Raw genomic sequence first — 11671 nt, 5'->3', positions numbered from 1 at the left:
CTGCCCTTTGTAAAAGGAGTTGTTACTTTGTTTCATCTTTTCCGTCTTTCAGGAGGGAGCAGAAACAGCTGCGTTCTGGCAGACACAACATTTTCATGTCTCCAGACAGGAGGGTGGACACGGAAGGACTTTGTGGTGGGCAGCCCTAGCGGGCTGTTTGGATAGAGCTCGTTCATCTTCCTGAAACAGGTTTCCAATCCCAAGTGTCCATCCTTAGAAGTTTAATCTCTCTAATGATGCACTGTTCCCATCAGGGAGAGACTTTTAAGCTAATAATACCTTACATGCAAAAGAAAGAGTGGGGGAGGGGAGTTAAGCAATTACCTAATGCCTCTGCTGCCACATGGGGCTTTATCAATAGAGGTCACTGTGTGGGGAGAAACACCCATCATAACCTCACCTAGATAACCACCCAGTTCTTCAGCTCAGCCTTGTTCCTTTAAAAGGATTCTCAGTGGCATTGCTTTCAGCAAAGGGCTTGAGCGCCAGAGGATGTCTGGCATCTGGCAAAGAACAGCACTGGCATGTGTCTCTCTCCCCGGGCCAATGCCGTCCAGTCTCAGTCTTATTATTGATTGATTGATTGATTGATAGGTAGTAGGTGGTGGGGAGGCCCTTGCTGGAAGGGCTTCTGTATCCTTGGGTTGGGAACCAAAGGCCAAGACTTCACAGAGGAAGCATATAACTGTTCCTTCCATGGGGAATGGGATGGAGAAGTAAAAGGCGAGCACACACCCCACAATGAGAGGAGCTTGCTTTTCTTTGGGGAGCAGGGTTTTGAGAGAAGGGGTATCTGGGAGCAGTGAAAACAAACAACTTTGAAGTCAAATCATGGGTCCAGGCTGGTGACCTGTGCTCTGCTGGAGACAGCTTTCTAGCTGTTTTGCATTCTTTTTCTCTGATGTGCTTTTTCTTGAGATCGATAGACAGCTCTCTCTCTCTCTCTTCCTCCTCCTCTTCCTCTTCCTCCTCCTCCTCCTCCTTCTTCTCCTCCTCCTTCTTCTTGAGACAGTTTTCCAAGTGGTTCTCTCTTGCTATTCTGAACAGTTCTCTGGATAGCTCATCTCCTGCAGATCATAAGCCTAGTGTTTTATTTTATATATCAACCTATGCATTTACTTCAGGTTTCCTTTTTATTATCCTGTGAATCAGCATCCTGTGACCCCAGCTCCTTAATTCTTAGGAAACAGCAAGCACAAATTTTCTTTCTTTAATTTTCTTTTTACTTATTCACTTTACATATAGCTCACTGCCCTCCTCCTGGTCACCCTCTCCCACAATCCTTCTCCCTTCCCACTCCCCTTCTCCTTTGGGCAGGTGAGAGCCCCTGTACTTCAAGTCTCTGTGAGGCTAGGTGCTTCCTCTCCCACGGAGGCCAGGTAAGGCAGTCCAGCCAGAAGAACATATCCCATGTACAGGCAACAGCCTTTGGGACAGCACCGACTCCAGTTGCTCAGGACCCACGTGAAGACAAAGCTACACACCTGCTACATATGAGTGGGAGGCCTAGGTCCAACCCTGTATGTTTTTAGTTGGTGCTTCAAACTCTGAAAGCCCCAAGGGTCCTGGTTAGTTGACTCTGTTGGTCTTCCTGTGGAGTTTGATCCCCTTTGGGACCCACAATCCTTCCTCCTATTTGTCCATAAGAGTCCCCAAGCTCCATCCACTGTTTGGCTGTGCTGTCTGCATTTGTCTGAGTCAGCTCTGGGGACTGATGCTTGCCCATGGGATGGGTCTCAAGTTGGGCTGGTTATTGGTTGGCCATTCCCTCTGTCTCTGCTCCATCTCCTGTGCCTGCATTACTTGTAAACAGGATACATTTTGAGTTGAAAGTTTTGTGGGTGGTTAGTGTCTCTCCTAGTCTACTGGGGTTTCTGTCTGGATACAGAAGGTGGCCTCTTTCGGGTTTTATATCCCCAATGTAGTGATTCACAGCTAAGGTCACCCCCATTGACTCTTGGGTGTCTCCTTTGTCCTAGGTCATGTCTTGTCCTAGATGCCCTCCTCACCCCTGTCAGTTGCAGATTTCCGTTAATTCTCATGGTCACCTGGCCATCTCTCCTGTCCTTCCCCACACCTGATCCTGCATCCCCTAGTGCTCTCCCCATACCTCCTCCTTCCCAGTTCCCTTCTTCCATCTGCCTCTTATGACTATTTTATTCCCCCTTCTAAGTGCGATTCGAGCTTCCTTGCTTGGGCCTTCCTTCTTGTTTCACTTCTTTTGGTCTGTGGAGTGTACCACAGTACTTATATTTTATGGTTAATATCCACTTATAAGTGTGTACATACTATGCATGTCCTTTTGAGACTGGGTTACCTCACTCAGGATAATATTCTCAAGTTCCATTCGTTTGCCTGCAAAATTCATGATGTCTTGGTTTTTAATAGAGGAACAGTATTCCATTGTGTAGATGAACCACATTTTCTTTATCCATTCTTTAATTGAGGGGCAACTAGGTTGTTTCCAGTTTCCAGCTATTACGAGTAAAGCTGCTGTGAACATAGTTGAGCACGTGTCCTTGTGGAATGATGGAGCATCTTTTGGGTACATGCCCAGGAGTGGTATAGCTGGGTCTTGAGGTAGAACTATTCCCAGTTTTCTGAGAAAAAGTCAAATTGATTTCCAAAGTGGTTGTAGAAGGCTGCATTCCCACCAGCAATGGAGGAGTGTTCCCCTTGCTCTATATCCTTGCCAGCATCTGCTGTCACTTGAGTTTTTGATTTTAGCCATTCTGATGGGTATAAGACTGAACCTCAGAGTTGTTTTGGTTTGCACTTCCCTGATGACTAAGGACTTTGAACCTTTTTTTAAAAGTGCTTCTCAGCCATCTGAAATTCCTCTGTTGAGAATTCTATTTAGCTCTGTAGCCCATTTTTAATTGGGCTATTTGGGTTGTCATTGTCTAACTTCTTGAGTTCTTTGTAAATTTTGGATATTAGCCCTCTGTCAGATATAGGGTGAAGATCCTTTCCTAATCTGTAGGCTGCCAATTTGTCCTATTGATAGTGTCCTTTGTCTTACAAAGCTTTGCAGTTTCATGAGGTCCTATTTATCAATTGTTAATCTTAGAGCCTGGACCATTGGTGTTCTGTTCAGGAAATTGTCTCCTGTACCAATGTGTTCACGGGTATTTCCCACTTTCTCTTTGATGAGATTTAGTATATCCGGTTTTATGTTGAGGTCCTTGATCCACTTGGACTTGAGTTTTGCGTAGGGTGATAGGTATGAATCTTATTTTGTTCTTCTACATGTAAATATCCAGGTACTCCAGGATATTTTGAAGATGCTTTCATTTTTCCTTTGTATGGTTTTGGCTGCTTTATCAAAAATCAGGTGTTAATAGGTGTGTGGGTTTATTTCTGGGTCTTCAATTTGATTCCATTGATCAACCTGTCTGTCTCTGACCCACTACCGAGGAGTTTTTATCACTATTGCTCTGTTGTAGTACGTTTTTCCATATGAAGTTAAGAATTGCTCTTTCAAGGTCTATAAAAATTGTGTTGGAATTTTGATGGGGATTGCATTGAATCTGTAGATTGCTTTCGTAAGATGGCCATTTTCACTAGGTTAATCATACCTATCCATGAGCATGGGGGATCTTTTCGTCTTCTGATATCTTATTCAACTTCTTTCCTCAGTCACTTGAGGTTCTTGTCATACAGACCTTTCATTTGGTAGGTTAGCGTTACACCAAGACATTTTATATTATTTGTAACTATTGTAAAGGGTGTCATTTCCCTAATCTTTGTCTCAGTCCCTTTATCACTTGTATAAAGGAGGGCTACTGGTATCTTTGAGTTAATTTTGTATCCAGCTGAAGGTGTTTATCAGCTGTAGGAGTTCTCTGGTCAATTTGGGGGTTGCTTATGTATACTATTATATCATCAGCGAATAGCAATATTTTGACTTCTTCCTTTCCAATTTGTACCTCCTTGATCTCCTTTAGTTGTCTAATTGCTCTAGCTAGAACTTCAAGAACTATATTGAATAGATAGAGACTGGGCAGGCTTGTCTTGTCTCTGACACACTTTCTTTTAACATTGTACAAGAATTCAGAGATCTGCCTACCTCTGGTTAAGCACAGATGCTAAGCTTGCTGAGTGGCACACGGTAATCTGAAATGACCATTTCTACCATACCTGGGCCTAACCTTTCTCTGTCCTGGGCTGATCCTGAACTGGGGAATTTATCTGCCTTTGTAAGAATAGCAACAAACAAACAAACAAACAAACAACTCAGCTGGGTGGTGTCTCCTACAGTCACCACTCCCTAAATCTCTTTATCTCCTTCCTGAGTGTCTTTCTGATAAGTTAGCTTACAGTGCAGCTGCTCTGTTCCTTTAGGTTCATGAAGCCCCTCATACAATTCATATTGCATCCTTATTGTTTGCATAGTTGAGAAATTATATATATTTTTTGTCTTTTTGTTTGTTTGTTTGTTTGTTTTTGAGACAGGGTTTCTCTATGTAGTCCTGGCTGTCCTGGAACTCACTCAGTAGACCAGGCTGGCCTCAAACTCAGAAATCCGTCTGCCTCTGCCTCCCAAGTGCTGGGATTAAAGGTGTACTCTTGTGCGCGTCTGAATCGACCAGCAAGAATGATGCTGCAACAGGATCCTTCTGCACACGTTTATTGGGAGAGCTTGATTGTAGAGGCGAATAGACCCCGAGCCCAGAACTGGTGCTGCTTTATATAGGCCTAGGAGAGGCATGTCTCACACCCGGATTGGTTGTGCTTGGTTGATGCTTACCACCTCATTTGCATGCCTACATCTGATTGGTTAATTTCTCTCTCATCTGATTGGTTAACTTCTCTCTCATCTGATTGGTTAATTTTGGTTAATTCTCAAAACCTCATCTTGGCAAAAAAACTTTACTGCCTATGTATGCGTGGTGGCCAGCAGAAGCCTGTGCCACTCTGCAACGGCACATGTGGCTTCCCACAGTGTGCACCAACACTGCCCAGCAAGAAATTATATATCTTTGAACTCAAGTTTCTAGAGTTCTTTTTCACAGCCTCAAGGGCTGTCCTGAAGGTTCCAGTGTTTACTGTTTTTTTTTTGTTGTTGTTGTTGTTGTTGAGACATTAGCCACACCTTCACCTCTTGGACTCCTGCTGTCTGATTATCATGGAGTCATTAATGTTAACAGGGAGAACATTCCATAATTCCATACTCCTTTTGCTTTCAGCAGTCATCAGACACTTTTGGAAGGCCATGTTCCCTGGCTCTGTGCCAGGGGCAGGACCCATGTCATTCTGTCCCCATCAAGACCATGCCGGGACCCAGCAGCAAGGATAGATTCTGGGTCCATGGTGGGGTACAGGATGGAGCCCACAAGTGAAGAGAAAGCCCCAGAAAATCCTAGTGTACCCCATAAGAAGACAATGCTGGAAGCTGCTGAGTGTAGAGAGCATGGGACTATGCAGTATGTGCCTGGTCGCAGGGGCCGCCATCGAACAAGGGGCCACTGGGCCTTGCCAACCTGTTGCTGAAAGAGCTGCAGCCTGGAGGGAGGAGAAGCAGAGGGTGGCATGGCAGGAGCACTCTGTCTGTATACACGGAGGACAAGGGGACAAGGGGATACGTGACAGAAAAGCTCCCCGAGGACGAGGGCAGGTCATAACTGGACATGACATCATGACCTAAAACAGAGAAAAAAATATAAAACTAATTTCCCCAGAGGGTGGGAAGAAAGAAGGGAGGTGGCTGGGGAGAAAGATAATTGGTTATGAGCGTTTGTTGTTCATGCGTGAAGGTGAGGGGGTGGGGTGGGCATGACGGACCTGGGTTTGATTACCAGTAACCACAACTGTCGATAACTTCGGTTCCGAGGAGTCCAGTACCTTCTTCTGACCTCCCCAGGACCAGGTCCTCACACGGTACATAGACAGGCCTCTGAAAAAATAGTCATACACATAAAATATAAAATAAGATTAATTAAAAAAATAACAATGAAGAATTTTATTTTCTGAACAGAAGTTGAGTTTTCATTTTTAAAATGTTTCTGTTCGTACCTCCTACACACAGGGACCCCAGTATGCATCCTGGAGACAGAAGCAGCTGAGAAGTAGAGTCAAGAAGAGCTTCCTCCTGCTTAGCCTGGTGTCCCCAACCACCTCCAAAATGAGCAGGTAGCAGGGGGGACCAAGCAGAGTCCTGCTCCCACCAAAAATGGCAAGACTTAGTGCCAGCAGGAGGTGAGGGGTGGAGGAGGGGTGTTTTCTGGTGAGGCCAGGAGTTGGCTGGACCCCACCAGGTAGTCAAGTGAGCTCCCAACCCTGACGGCGCCTCCTGCTGAGCACACAGGTTGTTGCTTGGTGACAACCACTTGGGACTCTAACTAAAGGCATCCCATTTACTGGAAACCCACAGATGCACGCAGATGGCAGCAGGCTGATTGACAGCCTCTGGCTGCTCTCCTGTGGTTCCCTCCTTTCTGCAAAGCCCATCCTTTAACCCCAAGCAAGAGCTACACAGTTACAACCTTTTCTTGAGACCCCTTTGGTTGGGCGGAGCTCTAGTAACAGTCTGACATCTTTGAATGACTTCATGGTTTCAGGAGGCTCTCCCTGTTGCTTAACATAATTCTTTGCCTTTTACATTCATTATTGCCTATGGGTTTCATTCGTTAGACATGAACAGGTGTTGGGCTCTGCTCTTGGGAGCTCTGATGGCCTTGACTGTCCCAAACTTCTGCACTCTTCTGGGAATATATATATATTTAAAAAGTTCATTAAGTATTATTACTATCATCATCATCATCATCATCATCACCATCATTCTCATCATCATTGCTATTCGTGTGCATGATGTATATGTGTGAATGTGGCTACCATGTACGATGGTGCATATGCAGAGGTCAGAGGACACCATTTAGAAGATGGCTCCTCCTAACTTGTTGAGGCAGGGTCTTTCTTGTTTTTTCTTGCTTGCATATTCAGGCTAGCTGACGTTCGGGCTTATAGCTGATCTCCTGTCCCTGCCTCCCACCTCAAACGAGGAGTGCTGGAATGACAGATGAATTCCACATCTGGCTTTTTGCCGTGGGTTCTGGGGATTGAACTCAAGTCATCAGGCTTGTGAATAAAGCCATTTCCTGTGGGCAATCACACCAGTAGCTTTCCTGACACTGACATCTCATGCCTGAAATCTGTATTCCCACACTAGCCTCCAGCTTGTACCAAGAAGAGGCTCTTACAGCACCAACTCAGCTTCGATTGCTTGCAAAGGCTTGGGGCTGCTGCTGCCATTGGACCGTCAGCCTGTGACAGTTATCCCAGATGAGCTGCTCACTAAACATGAGCAGAGATACTGCCTGCTAGCAGAGAGGACTTAAGGGTCTCCCGATAACATCCGCACATCCAGGATCTAATAAAAACACAGCTGTCATAACAGAACCGGGGACAATTACAACTGGAAAAAAGAAATCAGGTTCTGCTGCCAGGAAGAATCAGATACTGGAATTGTCTGGCAACGATCTTAAAGAAGCCATCACGAAAGTGACAGTACATGGTAAATATAGCAGTTAAGAGAACTTGCTGCTTCTGCAGAGGACCTACATCCCAGCACCTACGCAGAGCAGCGCACAGACACTGGAAACTCCAACTCCTGTGGGTATGGCTCCCTCTTCTGGCCTCCTCGTGGATCTGCATGCATGCATACGCAAATGCACACAAACACGCATACATGATTTAAAAAGAAAATATTTTTTTAAAAAGAGTAAATCCAATTATGATTTACAAATGAAGAAACAGATGTTAGCAAGAAAACAGCACTCATACCAGAGCCTAGAGGAAGTGATAGAATTGAAGATTAACTTTGAAACAAAAGAATCTCTGGATGGGCTCAATAGAAGAATGTTTATGTCAGGGGAAATCAGAGAAAGCAATAGAATATGTACAATCTGAAAAACAGAGGAGAAAAAAAAAACCTAAAAGGAAAAAGTGCAGTGCATTAGGGGCCAATGAGAATGCAACAAAAGATCTGACACTTACCTCTTAGGAAACCATGAACTTGATGAAATCTCTATAGCTACAGTTTAGATATGCTAAGTGACTATATAATAGTACAGGCTTAACAAAATTCATGACAAGATATGTTATATTAATATATTAAGCTAAATATGCTGAGGGACCAGAACGTGTCTATGATTTCAGTGGGGATTGTGGCTGAAGCATCACCAGTTCAAGGCCAGCCTGGGCTGCAGAGTGAGACTTTGTCTCAAAACAGAAAGGAATAAGACACAGAGAAGGTCTGGGGATGCAGCTCAATGATAGAGAACCTGCCTGTCATAGGCAAGGCATGCACACACACACACACACACACACACACACACACACACGTGTCATAAGAAAATATTTTTAGGGCCTGGAGGTGACGCTCAGTTGGTAAAGCGCTTGCCTAGCAGGCATGAATCCCCCAGTTCAAGCCCAGCATTCATACACTGACTATGGTGGCACATGCCTGGAATCCCAGCCCTTAGGCAGCAGTGGCAAGAGTGTCAAAAGTTCAAGGTCAGCCTGGGTTATATGAGACTCTGTCCTTAAAATATAAATAACTGGAAGGAAGGAAGGAAGGAAGGAAGAAGGGAGGTGGATGGACCGAGAGAAGGAATAAAAATCTAACCATAAGAGGCCACACATATAAATGAGAATGGAAACATGGGAGAAAGCATTTCACTTTGGGCTTAAGAATTCTTAGACCTAAGCCGGGCGTGGTGGCGCACGCCTTTAATCCCAGCACTCGGGAGGCAGAGGCAGGCGGATTTCTGAGTTCGAGGCCAGCCTGGTCTACAAAGTGAGTTCCAGGACAGCCAGGGCTATACAGAGAAACCCTGTCTCGAAAAACCAAAAAGAAAAAAAAAAAAAGAATTCTTAGACCTTGGCCCCGAAGTGTGACCCGAAAGAGGAAAGGTGGATAAGCAGGAGGAGCGCATTGCAAGCTAACACTTTTGGTTTGAAACAAACAAACAAACAAACAAACAAATAAACAAAAACAAACAAACAAACAACTGCTAAAGGACGAAAGAGAAGCCACAGACCCGAAGACCACATTTATCAATCCCTGGTTGGGAAAACCAGTCCTGTAAGCCTGTAAGCTCGATAGAAATAGCTGATGGGAGACCGGTGACAAGTGTGAGTGTTCACGTTCACTGGTGGCCTTTGCAGATGCTGAGTGGGACAGATGTCCATCCTTGCTCACTGACAAGGGCTAGTCATCAACGCAGAGAGTAGATCCGGTGTAGCAGGCTTGTGACCGAACACTATTTCTATAGACAATAAGCTTGTTGGGGCACAGCCCCGTGGGAAACCACGCAGCCCCTGTCTGCTTTCATAACTGAAGCCCACAGCATTTCTTGGGCTCACACTTATGTTCTCTGGTATTTTGATGCACACACAAAACCACAGTCTCACCATGACAATGCCACAGGAGGGTGTCGCTGCCTTAACTATCTCTTGGCCTCCAGTGTTCATCCTTCCTACCTTCTTTGGTGTTCTCCAAATCCTTATTTATTTATTTTTTAAATATCAAGTCACGTGTTTTCACTTCAGTAAACAAGGTTGGTTGCCCCAACTGCACAGGATACACTTGTTCTCTCCCCCCCCCCCCGACCCCCTGGCCCAAAGACTTATTTATTATTATACATAAGTACACTGTAGCTATCTTCAGACACACATGAAGAGGGTGTCAGATCTCAATACGGATGGTTGTGAGCCACTATGTGGTTGCTGGGATTTGAACTCAGGACCTTCAGAAGAACAGTCAGTGCTCTTAACCGCTGAGCCATCTCTCCAGCCCTCCAAATCCTTATAAAACACTGACATTTTTTTAATAGACTCTGTATCCGTTTCCAAAATACCATGCAGGGGAACTCAGGTGTAAGTAACGCTTTCAGACTGTCCCCCTCCCAGCATGGCTGAAGTAACGCTTTCAGACTGCCCCCTCCCAGCATGGCTGAAGTAACGCTTTCAGACTGCCCCCTCCCAGCATGGCTGAAGACTTTGTTGGTTTTGCATACTTGCTTTGTTTTCAGACAGAATCTACATAGCCCTGGCTCTCTTGGAATTGACTGTCTAGACCACGTTGGCCTCTAGCTCTCCTAAGCTCCCTCTGCCTCTAAGGGCTGTGCCACTCCAGGGCTCTCAGCTCATGTCTTTTTGTGGCTGGTTAGCTCATTCCCCTTCACGGCTGAGTAACTGGGCAGACACACCGGGTTTCTTTCCTTTTGAGTCTCCTTCATCTAGTATGGGACATCTTGGTCGTTTCTCCATGCTGACAAGGAAGGTAACCGCTGCGCGTGAACTTATCTGGAGCCTTTCAACTCCTTTGTTTCATCACCAAGGAGTGCTGGGGCAAGGGTTGTATTTAACTTTCTGAGGCACTTCTTCCTCATGGTCTCCCCAAGTAGCCACACCTGTTCACATTCGCACTAGCACCGAATGAGTCAGCTGCTATCTTTGCCAGGGTTTGGTGTAATCTGTGTTTGGGATCTAGGCTCTTTTACCAGGGCTCAACTGTAGTCTTGTAGCTGCTTAGTGTACGTTTTTGCTCATCTGTTCGTTTTCTGCCTCTGCTTCTTCTCTGGTGAGATGTCCAGTCAGATGGCTTGCTACTGTAATTTCAGTTTGTTTTAATACTGAGACATTTGCAGGGTTCTTGGGTAATTCAGATCCGAAGACTTTATGAGGTGGTGCTTGGCAATCCCGCTGCCCCTCGCAACCTAATCTGTGGCTTCTCTTTCATTCTGCTTACGTATGTATGGTGCACATGTGTGCTTATGTGTATATGGTGGACATGTGAAGGTCAGAGGAGAACCTAGGGTGTCAGTCCTAAGGTGTCACCCACCTTTCCTTTGACACAGGGTCTGTCAGTGGCCTGTGACTTTGCCACATAAACCAGACTAACTGGCCCCCAGCTTCGGGGACCTTCTTGTTTCTGTTTCTCATTGCATCATCTCTGAGATGACAGGCACTGGGTCCTGGAGGATCCAAATTCAAGTTCTCACACATACAAGGCTTTACCAGAGGAGCAATCTCCTAGGCCCCAGAAATCTTTTTTTTCTTATAAAAACAACATTTAATTGGGGGTTGGCTTACAGGTTCAGAGGTTCAGTCCATTATCATCAAGGTGGGAGCATGGCAGTATCCAGGCAGGCATGGCGCAGGCAGAGCTGAGAGTTCTATGTCTTCATCCAAAGGCTGCTAGTGGAAGACTCCCCAGAAATCTTTAATGACACCCATTTACCAGTTTTTCCTTTTATGAATTGTATCTCAAAACTTATTACCAAGTCTAAGATCATTTAGGTTTGTTTTTTCTGTGTTATCTTTTATACAATTTTTAGCTTTGTGCTTTACATTAAGTTTTAAGTCTGTGATTCATTTTAATATTAACTATATATCAGTGTGACACAAACTGTGTGGTGACCATGTCCAGTCCTGTCTGGTGTGTTGTCCCTTTCTTTACTGTGTCTGTTTTGCTGCAGCTGGCTATGTGTATGAGAACACCCCTGACAGGTGCTCTCTCTGTATCTTCATTCATTCATTCATTCATTCATTCATCCTGTCATCCATTCCGTGATGTCTTCATTACTGGAGCCTCATACAAAGGCTTGAAGCTGAATCAGTACTCCGGCTCCGTCCCTCCTCAATATTGTGTTGGCCGCTCTGGTCT

The sequence above is a fragment of the Mus caroli genome, unplaced genomic scaffold (assembly GCF_978045245.1).
Source record: "Mus caroli unplaced genomic scaffold, Mus_caroli_1 scaffold_15, whole genome shotgun sequence".
NCBI classification, from domain to species: Eukaryota; Metazoa; Chordata; class Mammalia; order Rodentia; family Muridae; genus Mus; species Mus caroli.
Note: the sequence above shows the minus strand (reverse complement) of the source record.